The sequence below is a fragment of the Mauremys reevesii genome, linkage group 3, assembly GCF_016161935.1.
Source record: "Mauremys reevesii isolate NIE-2019 linkage group 3, ASM1616193v1, whole genome shotgun sequence".
NCBI lineage: Eukaryota > Metazoa > Chordata > Testudines > Geoemydidae > Mauremys > Mauremys reevesii.
In genome coordinates, this window is record NC_052625.1 from 15,078,842 (window position 1) to 15,091,055 (window position 12,214).

Consider the following 12,214-nt stretch of genomic DNA (forward strand, 5'->3'; position numbering starts at 1 on the left):
TTGTGCAGAGGAAGTGTATAATGCTTCTCCCACGAAAAGAAAACTTTAGAATATTGTTGTTGGGGTTTTTTTGGCGAGAAATGAAAAAAATGCATTGATTATAAACCTGAATTTTAGAGATCTGAATCCTTACCCTGTTTCAGAAGAATGACTGGATCCAACGCTGTGTACTTGAATTGGCTCTAAGAAGGTTGCATTATGTGCAATGGTAAAACAAGATGGCACATTATACTGTAGGGTGTTATTTATGAAAGCAAGTGATAAGATAAAAAAAAGGCAAAGAATAAATTGTTGTAAATAGTAATTTTACAACTGTGGTTCTGTTGATCTACAACAACAGAAATAAAGAAGGAAAGAAATTATACTGTGTGTCAAGAGAAAGTCAGATCTTCACACCTCCTAAATGAAAAAGGCTTTATGCCCCTTGTATTACTGTCCCATGGGCAGCATTTGATATTCTTTCATACTGACTGCTCTTTGCATTTTAACATAGTTTGCAATGAGGTGTTTCTTTTAAACTTCAGAGGCTCTTGTAGAGAGAATTGACATCCAGCTTCATTTTCTTGTATGTGTTTGTGAAAGTACTTATGTAGAGATCACAAATATGCACACAGCAGCTATCTAACTGTGCAAGTTTAATCAGAATCCCAGAATGTGTCATTGTGACTGTATGCAAATGTATTTACATAGGAATAGGTCTTGGGTTCTTTAAAGAAGGCAACAAAGTTGAAAACTGAGACCAACAAATAAATGAAAGTTTCTCTAAATCCATTGGATAATAGAGGCAGTGTTAAGGCTAACCACAGTGTTGAACTAAACAGAGGGATTACTCCTGGGTTTTGCATCAGTTGTTTTCTGCCGGGTGGCCTCACTTGTCAAAAAAAAAAAGAAAAAAGTTGAACGGGAGAACATTCACATGGCACATTGAGAAAAGAAGTATGCTTAATTCCATCAAAGCTCAGAAATCAGTCATTAATTTATTCTAACCTCCAATTGTTGGTCATTTGTGAAACATCTGGCCTTTAAGTCATAGGAACCTAAACATAAGTACAATGTGAGCACTTCTCAAGATGTAAGTTTGGTATAATGGGGGATGCTGTGTTAACGTGTGTGTATGTATATGTGTGTGCATGTATGTGTATATGTTACATATGTTTCAACTGGTACTTCATTTCTGAGACTTTGAGAACATGTTAGAATGAATCCTTCATTTAATTTACTTTAGAAATTAGATTATTGTTCATTTGCATCTTAGAAAAGTTCTGCCATTAGAAAGAGTCTCTTTTTTTTCATGGTGGGTTAGTCGGTAGATAGTTTAGCAATCTTGCAGCTTACAAGTCAGAAATAGTTTCTAATGAAGTTGAAATTCAAGATAGAAAATGTATAAAAGCTTTCAGGAAAAACATACCCTATTTTCCATATGGCTAACTAATTGTTATGATATTTGTTTTAAAGCTGGACTTAGACACTCCTGACTGCCCTCTAATTTGATATGGCTGGCCCAGACGATTCTTATTCAAGAAACTTTGGTAGGAGAATGCAGTGAAGGAGATAAATAATTTTGCAGCCATAAGCACATTGCAAAGTATAGAGAATAAATCAGTCGTTTATACAGTAGTGAGTAGAACAGTCTCCAGTTCATTTAAATTCGTTATGGGTTTGAACCCGGTTGGAAAGTAGCAAAGTGTTTTGAAATAGATTTGGTGAAATCCTGAAGTTGGCAGAATCCTGTGTTTGACTGATCTTAAAAGAATGAAAGACAATGCACTACGACTGACTTCTAAGAGGTATTTTTGTGATATGTTTTATCATATCTAACTTTAACATTACAAAATGTCTTTGATGAAGCCACGGTATTGCATGTGTGCTGGGAGGGAAACTAGAATTCAAATCTGACGGCCAAAAAATAGCTGTGCCAGTACACACCCAAAATGTAATTTGGGTATTTCAGAGCCTTCATAGTCTCAATAAATTTACCTGCATGGATGGATTTTTTTAATTTTTTTTTTAAGATAACATCCTCTCTATAGTCAGGCCATTTGTTTTCCTGATAAGAAGAGTTTGATGCAGCTATGATGCTATTTTGACAAACACAGTGATGCTATCCGAACATATAACAAGGCAAAGCAATTTTTTAAGACTTTATATAAATTGGATCCTTTCGATTAATATTAGCACACATCTTTAATCCATTGCAAATTTTCCAGGATCAGTAACTCCTCTCAAGGCAAGTTTTGTTCTAACAAACTAGGAGAATATATACAATAGTGAAAATTATGTCCCCTCATTTTTCATGGATTACGTTTTTTAAAAACAACAACATATTAAGTGTTGCTCAGTGTATTTGGATCTGTCTTGTTTACTTGTTCCTTTTGTAATGTGACCAAATTTTTGTCATATGTGTGTACATATACATGAGAGGGAGAGAGAAAGTGTGTGTGAGAGAGAAAAAGAGAGAGAAAATAAGAATGTAGATGCCATATACTGAAGTCACGTTTAAACTTTGTTTAACCCATCATTTCAGAAGTACTGATGTCAAAAGTACTGTTAGGATAGTAGAGATGAGAGAAAAATCACTTTAAACAGCTTGTGAAATGTAATGTTTGAAATGGTTCTTTGAGAATGTGCAGATTATGGCTTGCATAGTGACTCTTCCCAGCTTTCTGGGAAATGAGCTGTTGACATTCTTTTGGGTCATCATCCAAGATAGGAGGGCAACCACAAGGATTTAGCAGATAAATGCATCCAAAAAGACCTTTATCCATTTCACTCCAACTTGGAAACGTTCATGTCGAATAGCAGCATTAATGTAGCCCTTTTAGCCCTTCAAAGTGAGTCTTATATTTAAAAAAAATCAAATGACCACAGTAATAACTTCTTTAGGTCTTCTAAGAGGTAATTCATTATTTACTTAATTCTGGAGCATAAACCAATCTTTTTTTTAGGAGTCTCTGAAATAGAATTGGGAACTTATACAGTGAAAAAGATGCTTTTGAATTCTAATCAACCGAATCTGTCTCAAATTCATTTCTTGTTTATTGTAAACATTAGAATTTAAATTAATTTCTTTTTATCTGGTCTTTTGAAGAGCAATAGTAACCTGTTTTCACATTTTGTTTTGGGTTAGGGGGTTGACTTTGCAATGTAGGTGTTTGGCTGGGTGGGTGCTGACAGCATGGCAAGGGTTATACATTAGTATAGGTTATTATAATATAAATAGAAAAAAAAACTTATTGACTCGAACTAAAATGATACTATATAGGCTGAATGTGCAGGAAAGGTTCCCACAATGCACTATGAAAACCTAGGCTAACAAACACCCTGCTGCGTTGAAAACCCCCAAAAAAGACAAAAGCACAATGAAATAGAAAGCTTACCACCGGTAGCTTTCAAAATGACAAACTAGGCAAACTATACATCTCCACCACTCCAATTTTGTCAGAATGCTAATGAGCTTGCTCTGATCTTTACTCGGCTTCCCGTGTTTTCTACATCTTCAAGGACCACATGGCGCTAGCAAAATAAAGACAACTAAATGAGAATTTCGAATGCTTTTTGTGTTGGGACCTGGTGCCTTTCAGTTGACGCACTCGTTGAATATTCTCAACTTAAAAGAGTACAACAGGGGGCTGGGTATGAACTTTTTAACAGGGGGAAATTTGTACAAAAGTAAATTAGTGCGATGAGGAAAATATGAGAAAAATTTCTGATTAATTTCCACTCTATAATATCAATGACACCTTCAGCCCCACTCGTACTCTTCTAACAAGAGATGCTGATAAAAGATGAATGATTCTGTGTTGTTCACAGTGAATGTTTAGTGGTTTTTTAATAGCAGCATTCTACATAAAAGGCACCAGGAAGTACTCTGCATTAGCAGTTGAGATCACTAGTTAATAGGATGATGTCTTTTAGCTTTTGTCACAAGATTATTAGAAAGGAGGTTTCTGTTCTCATCGTGGCATAGTTTGGAGTGCTTGTTGAGTACAAGTACTAAAATACAGGTTTCTCAGTATTGTTTCACATGTAAAGTAAAAGGCTTTTAATGCAACACCTTTTACTTTTTTTACCAGGTGATTTTGTCATTGATCTCTTATCTGCCCCCTTTAGCTGTATTAATCATTTGAAGTGTTCTGCTTTTCAATGGGCCCTTGATGATGTATGTGTGTATAGATTCATTATCGAAAATAAATCCCCCAAAATAATGTCCTATATCTTCACAAAGCTGTATTTACCAGTTTGTATTGTCGACTGCTGAATGCTTAGTCTGTCAGTCTATATAATTCAAATTTGTAATTGTTTTTTTTTAAAGCATACTGCCTAAAACAAGCTTTGTCTTTTAAATATAATTAAAATCTCAAAAAGTAATGACACTTCTGTAGCCACCAGTGTTAGTGGTAAGAAAATAATCATGAGTATTCAAGTTCACTTGGGAGATAGAGACCCCAACTCCATCCAAAATCACTTCCACTGCTGCCTTATGGATCATTAGGGTAGGATGTATTTGCATATCTGTGCAAGTTCAAATCTAGGGATGCAGTCTTTGAGTGTGAGACAGGGTGTATCCCTTTTTTATATTTGCATATTCGTGTTTTCAAAATTATACTTATTTGGGCTTATTTAGTATTAATCTGCTTAAAACACATAGAAAGATTTAAGATCTAACTCTACCACCCTTTCTCACATGATTAGTCCCATTGGTTTCTAATCATGGAGTAAGATATTACTCAGCATGACGAATGACAACAAAAATAAGGCCCTTTTATAGAAACTAAGCAGCAGAAAAGGTCAATAGAAGTATAATTCAAATAATTTCAAATATTCATGCATATACCTGTAGTTTACTTAAGTGATAGACACATTATGAACTTTTGATATTTTAATATCTTGCTTAAATCAGCAAAAATAAATAACACTGCAGTTACTACATCAGTTTGCCAGATTTGCATTCAGTATACAGGATTATTTTTACTTACCTCAGCATAATTAACTCTAGGTGCATTGAAACCTGGCCAAATAATGAGATTGTAAGGACGTATCCAATCATATTGTGGGAGATTTGAATGCACACATAAAACCATAGCAACAACAAAAACAGCATGGCCACGATAGTTGCTACAAAAAAGGAAGAATAGAAATATATTCCTCAAATATGATGTCATCTTTTTAACTTTAATCATAAAACAGGGGAGGGGAAAAAATCTTCCCAAACATTTGGAATACATGAATGATGTAGATCTGGTGCTAGGTTGCCATGGGTAAGGGTTTGTTAGCATTTCTTTTATAAACTTCTCTGTTTTCTTACTTAACCATACAAAATTACTCTGTGGATGAGAACTGGTCTCTAAGAATTCCACCTAGTTGCAAATAGTGTAGGGCAGAGGAGGAAGGGCCTTGAAACTGAAAAACAATTAATGTGTTGGGTATTTTGTTGTAAATGTATAACAGTCCACAAAAAAGTGGCATCTGTAAATTTCTGCTATTTTAAAACCAGTAATTTTATGAAGCATTTCAGGAGATGCATGTCCTCAAAGTGCATTATAGTTCATAACTCACTCATATGGATGAATGGCTGCTTTTTTAACCCATAGCATACTAAATATAAGAGTGAAATTTCGACAGGTACCAAACCTTAATCTGGGTAACGTACACATGAAGACTTTCGTGTCTGATTCTCATTTACATGAAAGCTGCTTTACACCAGCTGGCAGTGTCTAATAGTGCATATAAGTGTAACTTGGATAACGTAACTGAGTCACATTGAAATCAGCAGGACTCAGTGCAAGTATAGAGGCACAAAACCCTTTGGTAAAAATTAGTTCTTCTGCAAGCGTTTGCACGTGTCCATTCCACTGTAGGTGTGGGCGTGCCTCGTGCACAGTTGTCAGAGAACTTTTTACCTCAGTGGTACCAGTCCGGGCAGCTGTAGCGCCCTCTTTTATCACATGCCACTGCGTGCTGGTATAAGAGGGTGGGGCTGCCCCCAACCTCCCTCAGTTCCTTCTTACCGCCACCAATGGTTGTTGACGCAATCTCAGACTTGTCGTAAGTGATTCTGTCACTCCTGTGTATATATATCCTGTTATTGTTAGGAATTAGTTAGTGAGTTAAATTTGTTAGTTTTAGCAATACATATTAAATGTCTTAGGTTTTTCTGCACCAGTTTTTCATCTTTCGTTACGGGGAGCTGTACTGGAACAGGTTTTAAGTCCTGCCAGACTTGCACTAAGTCATGCCAGTCGGTGACCCATATCTGGGCTGCTTGAAATCTTTGGGAGAATCCCACATCAGTCACAAATATGTAAGGGATTAACTCAAAGAAGGATAGAGCAAGGAGGCTCAAATGTTTGCTCATGGAGGCAGCACTTTACTCCCCATCAGACTCGTCTCACATGGAGAGCACCCCAAGTTCATTGGCTTCGGTACAGACTGTACCAGAGATGTCTGCAGCTCCTCGGTCCCCTTCACCAGCAATGAAGAAAATGCTCAGTCCCTCACTCGGGTTTGTCAGTGCTGTAGCCAAGGAGAGGCCAAGCCTTTATGATACATTTGGGGGAAAGTCTCTCTCTGGAACACTCTTCAGCTAAGAAGAAGGGATCGCTGCCTCGGGGGCCCATGCCAGGTCCGTCAAGGGCAATCACTGAAAGAGCGCTGTACCAGGGCCATCAGTCATTGCTATTCCTAGCCATCCTGGAGACAGGGGGCCTGCTTAACCTCTCAGTACCAGTATTCCTGGTGTGCAAGAAGGTTCACAGACTGTACTGATGCTTGTGGCACCTACCTCACACTGTCAGGAACTCACAGTACCATTAACTCCCAAGCTTCTGCAAAGGCTGATGCAGTCTAAAGGGAATCCTCCAATGATGTCCCCAGTACTGTCTTCCCTGGGCTCAGGCTACCAGCCCCAACTGGTTCTTCCTTGGTGGTGGCAGCTGTTAATGAATGGAAGAGACAAGGACACCAAGCATCCATGCCGAAAGGCAAAGATTCGAAGAGGCTGGATGTGTTTGGATGCAAACTTTATTCCACAGAGCATCTGTAACTCAGGATTATAAACCAACAGCACTCCTGAGCCACTATGATTTCACCCTCTGGGAGAATATTATAAAATTTCAAGATGAGTTACCAGAAGACTGTAGGCAGGAATTTGCAGTAATGATGGATGAGGGGAAGCTAGTTGCCTTGAACTGATCTCCAGGACAGTTTAGATGGCGTAAATGCAGCAGCTCAAACCATGGCATCTGCCATTTCTATGAGAAAATGTTTGTGGTTACAGTCATCTGTTCTCTCCTCAGAAGTCTAGCAAACCAATCCAGGACCTCCCTTTTGAAGGTCCCTCTTTGTTTTCGGCTAAGACAGACGATAGTACTCCGTAATCGTATAAGATTCCACTGTGATGTTAAAATCTCTTGGTATCTGTACTCCAACAACAAAAAGGAAACAATTCTTCCTCAGCTACCATTCAGACACCAGGGTTATACTCCCCAGTCTCAAGATTCGCTGAGGAGAAAGGGCAGGGGTTATAGGAGACGACATCCACCGCCCTCCTCTTCAGCATCAGTGGGCTTTGCCCATCTAGCCACCTCATCCAAACAGGTGTTTTGATGCATTGGTGCAGGGCAGTGTACCAGTGACTGTAGTTCTAGCTATTTCCCATCTTTTGTTTACGAATCACTTAGCCTGCTTCCTAAGTGCTTGGGCCCACGTAACATTGGATCAGTGGGTCTTAAGCACAATGGAACTGGAATATGCCCTCCAGTTCATTTCCGCCCTTCCCAACTCTCTTCAGGGACCATTCCCATGAGATCATCCTTCAACAGGAGGTCCAGTCATTCCTTCAAGCAGGGGCCACAGAGGAAGTCCCATTGGGCCTCAAGGGGGAAGGTTTCTATTTCCACTACTTTCTTATCCCCAAAGCAAAAGGAGGTCTCAGGCCTATTTTAGATCTTAGAAAGTTGTACAGATTCCTGAAGAAAATAATATTCCACGTGGTTACCCTAGCCTCGATTATTCCCTTCCTGGAACAAGAAGACTGGTATGCTTCCCTTGACTTAAAGGGTGCTTACATCCATGTTGCAATACGACACAACCATCGGAAGTTTCTCAGATTTGTGACAAACAGGTCCCATTATCAGCTCCCGTTTGGTCTCTCAATGACTCATCAGGTTCATGAAGTACATGGTGGTGATTGCAGCACATCTACGAAAATCAGTAGTCCACGTGTTCCTGTACCTGGATAACTGGTTGGTCAAAGGTCGGTTCAACGCTCAGGTGCTAGCCAGTGCATCCACTGTCAGCTGAGCTCCTAGTAAATTGGGACAAATAAATTGTAAAACTGGTACTGAGGATAGTTTATTGGAGCAGTTTTAGACACCACAAAAGCCAAGGCCTTGCTATCACAATCCAGGTTCAAAACACTGCGGGGCTTAGTGGTGTGACAGAAAGCATATCTTCTCCCCATGGTGCACTGCTATCTCAGCCTCCTGGGTCACATGGCAGCATGTACCTATGTGGTTCAACATTACAGGCTGCATCTCAGAAAGCTGCAAGGATGGCTAGCATCGGTATATGCCCCACGTTGTTGTCATTTGCACAAGGTTGTTCAAGTGCCAGTGCCAGTTTTGTCATCTCTGAATTAATGGATGGACCCTCTGAAAATCTGTGTATGGGTCTCCTTCATCTCCACCACTATCAATCCTCACTCTGTTCACAGACATATCAGCTCTGGGTTGGGGAGGGATTGGGGGAGTGAGTCATATGAGGTCCCTGCACACTCAAGTTCTTTGGTTGTCTTAGGATCTAATGGCTCATATAAATGTCAGGGAGTTGAGAGCTGTACAACTAGCCTGTTCAGCTTTAGTAGGAAAGAACTTGTTAATTTGAACAGATAACTCTGCTACTATGTTTTACATACACAGAAAGAGAGGAGCCCGGTTGACCTAGTTCAGTTCATCTCAGTGCTGCTTACATTCCAGAGAAGCTGAACATGTTGGCGGATCGATTGAGCTAGACCTTCTCCAATCACCATAAGTAGTCTTTATGCCTGGACATTGCCAGATCTATCTTCCAGCTCCTGGGGACTCTCTCCCAGGTGCACCTGTTTGCAACAAAGTCCAACAGAAAATGCCACCAGTTCTGTTCCCAGGGAGGTCTCTGCCCAGGCTCATTGACAGATGCTTTTTGCTACCTTGAAAGAACCCCCTCCTGTATGCCTTCCCTCCAGTTCCCTTGCTGCCCAGAGTCTTGTTCAAAGTCAAAAAAGACAATGCTCATCTCATCCTTATAGCACTAGTGTGGCCCTGACAACACTAGTTCTCGACCTTACTGACCTTGTCAGTCAAACCTTTGCTGTCTCTCCCGCTGGATCCAGATGTGATTTCTCAGGACCGTGGCCACCTCTCCATCCCAACCAGCAAGGCCTCCACCTGACAGTGAGGATGCTTCCATGGTTAATGCCTTTGGAGACATCCTGTTTGAAGATGTTCAGAAAGTGATTCTCAATAGTAGAAAACCCTGAGCTGGGGGCCCTTACCTGGCTAAATGGAAGCACTTCTCTGTTTTGGTCCTCTCGGAAAGGCATATCCTCAGAGCATGCACTCTTGAACCTTGTATTGGACTATCTTCTCTACCTAAAACATCAGAGTTTGTACCATCCGCTATTCCTTCTGAGCCTCGGAAAAAGTTGTCATGAGGGAAATAAAGCAACCACTGGTAAACATCAGGGTAGTGTGCTTCATACTAGAGCAATAGATGTTGTTATGAGGGCTGTAAGACTAGCCATCCTATCACTTCAAGACCACATTTAGCCTTCATTTAATGTATAAACAACCAAGTAGGCCAGGGAGACGAACTCTGGTCTGAGAATCAGCAGTAGGCAAAACAGAACTTACTGTCACTCAGAGCAAGAATGTGACTTCTCAATCTGCAAGCAAAGTAGTTCAACTGCCAGCATTTTCTTCCAAGTGAGTGGTCCCTGCAGTTCCAAATTCACCAAACAATCTGCTATTACTAGGGAACAGCAACAAATATGAAACTTCCCATGTATTTGCAGCAGGTTCAGCGATCTCAGGGGATGGACTATGGATTAATTTTTCTTGCAATGTGGACAGCGATCTGACATACTTTATCCACCAGTCCTCATTTCTTCTTAAATACCAAGAGATTGCAGAATCTGAAAATGGCCAGAGCATATCTAATCATGATCCTTCTGGATTTTGAACCTTGGTCAAGGTACTGTGAATTCTTGAGTCCGTTATTTCAAGCAATGCCAGACCTACTGACTGACAGAATTCCTGCAGGAGTATATTTTATTTTGTATTCTAAAGTTAAAAAGTGTCACCCCCTACAGGATTCTGTCCAACTGCCTTCAACTGAATCTCACCTCTTGCCATCTTCATTCAGGAATCATAAACAATCTGTCCTCCTGGTCAGTAATTGCCGCTTGAATCTTCAATATGATCCTTCATAAAATGTGTAGCCTCTTGTTCAAGCCCATGCATTCTGTTTCTACTGGCTTTCTATTAAGGTAATGTTCTGGTGGTCATTACATCAGCATGTAGAGTGGAGAAAATCAATGCCCGTTCATGCAATTTCGCTTTTATTCTCTTTCATAATGATAGCTACGCTCTGGATGGTTCCCAGTTTCAGACCCAAAATAACTAGGTTGCAGAGATAACAGGCCACTAACCTTTTGTCCTTCTGTACCAGACAAGGAGAAGGCCTGGATTTAGTGTTGAAGCAGAGCTCTGTATGAGCTCAAAATCATGTCTCTCTCACCAATAGAAGTTGGTCCAATAAAAATATTACCTCAGCCACTTTGTCTCTCTAAGGAGAAGGCCTGGCATTTCTTGTGGTCAGAGCCTTGCAGTCATATTAACACAGTTCTCAAAAGTTTCAATAAGACTCTTCGTATGTTTTGTTTTCGCCTACTAAGAAATTAAACTAGTTAGATATGTTCCTGCCATAAAGAAATATACATTGCTGGTCCTCTGAGGGTCAAGGCCCATTTCACTAACATCATTGTGCTTTCCTGGGCTGAAATAAAGTCAAACAGAACACAGTAAAATAACTCTCTCTGGAGATCCTTGGCTACCTTTACTAGATATTATTGTGTGTGTGTCAGGCCTGGTCTACACTAGGGGGCAGGGTCGATGTAAGATACGCAACTTCAGCTACGGGAATAGCGTAACTGAAGTCAAAGTATCTTATTTCGACTTACCTCCCATCCTCACGGCGCGGGATCGACGGCTGAGGCTCCCCCTGTCGACTCCGCTACCGCCACTCACCCTGGTGGAGTTCCGGAGTCGACAGGAGCAGGTTCGGGGATCAGTATATCGCGTCTAGATGAGACGCGATATATCGATCCCTGATAAACCGATCACTACCCGCCGATCCGGCGGGTAGTGTAGACATACCCTCAGTGTCTCTTTGGAAGCTGCATTCAAACAGTGTGTCCAGAGTGCAGTTGTCGGAGAATGCTTCTGCCTAACTCATAGATGCTGGTACTATGGGTCCGGGGGGTGCTGCAGTACCTCCTGGCTTGAAGTGGTTTCCATTATATACAGGGATTATAGTTTGGTTCAATGGGTCTCAGCACCCTCACTATACAGATTGTTCCAGCACCCCTGGCCTAACTTGCCTTCAGTGCTTTCCCACGTAGATCAAACTAGGAAATCCATGAAAAGCAAGAGAACTTTGTTTCCTTACTTGCAAACTGCTCTTCAAAAGGTTTAACCCCAAACTGTAACCCCATCCTGTTTATCTGTTGATGGCTATTTTTGAACATTTCTGAGTGAATTCAGTTAGTTCTCATCTGTGGAAAGGAGACAGGGGTTTCTATGGAGAGAGCTGAGCATTCTGATTCTAAGCTGCTGGTTGTGGAATCCATGGTGGACCAGCTCATTAACTCCAGACTTGGAGCTTTTTGCAATAATTAAGTTTTATGGAAAAAACACAATATTTTTTCCATTTTGAAACTCAAAATGTTAAATAAAATTTTTTAATCAAAATCATGAAGTAGTGTTTCCAGCTGACGCCCTCAGTTGTCCTCCAGTGGTAGCTGACAATTTTGTCTTTCATGTCTAGTTTCCAGTTGAGTCATATGCATAATCTCTTAGTCTGCTTGCCTGAATGAAATAAAAACCCTGTTTTATTAAGGCATCAGAAAAGCTCTACCTTTTTCCTGTGCTCAGAGCATCCACTAGCAGTAGATATT

The 12,214-nt window shown here is 40.3% G+C and overlaps 1 protein-coding gene and 1 long non-coding RNA gene across 11 annotated transcripts in view; one reads left to right on the forward strand and one right to left on the reverse strand.

Moving 5' to 3' along the window:
• LOC120400432 overlaps positions 1–11,830 on the reverse strand; it is a 26,980-nt gene extending 15,150 nt beyond the window's left edge. Inside the window, exon 1 of the long non-coding RNA XR_005595802.1 lies at positions 11,707–11,830. This is a non-coding gene — a long non-coding RNA (uncharacterized LOC120400432). The remainder of the gene's footprint in view (positions 1–11,706) is intronic.
• The window catches only part of EHBP1 (EH domain binding protein 1), a 330,844-nt gene that overhangs the window by 302,166 nt on the left and 16,464 nt on the right, over positions 1–12,214 (forward strand). The gene's annotated exons all lie outside the window — the stretch shown is intronic.